We start from the raw sequence: 639 nt of genomic DNA on the forward strand, positions 1-639 counted from the left end.
ATTTTTAAATTTAAATTTTTTTACTTGCCACATTTATAAATTTTTATTATTATCTTTTTAGATTGTTTCTCCACAGTAGAAATACTTTCATCTTTTTCTCTCTTTTTAAGTTATTTTTTCTAAATTTACGTAATTTATAAGGTTATTAATTTTTAGATTGTATTTAATTTTATTTATTTTTATCGATAAATAATAGGATTGATACTATTTATGACGAAACTAATAAAAATTATTTTTAAATTAACAAATTCCTATATTCTTAATGAATAATAAACATTTAATTAAAAAAGTTTATTTAAAAATTTTAAATTTGCACTAGCTAATTAGGAAATTCTATTTAAAAATTTGAAATTTAAAATTCTAATACTAATTCCTAATTAAGTGGCTTCTTAATCGTTTTGATTTTTAAATTTAAATTTTTTTATTTGTCACATTTATAAATTTTTTCTATTTACTTCATTTACATTGTTATTTTTTAGATTATCTCGGCACAACAATAGATGCACTTTCATCTTTTTCTCTCTTTTTACTTATAAGTTATTCATTTTCAATCTCTTTATTTAAGGAAATGAAAAAAATATTTTAACTATAACTTGAATTTATTGATCGTGAGATTAAACTTATATTTATTTGAAAAAA

This window comes from Arachis duranensis, chromosome 8 (genome assembly GCF_000817695.3).
Source record: "Arachis duranensis cultivar V14167 chromosome 8, aradu.V14167.gnm2.J7QH, whole genome shotgun sequence".
NCBI lineage: Eukaryota > Viridiplantae > Streptophyta > Magnoliopsida > Fabales > Fabaceae > Arachis > Arachis duranensis.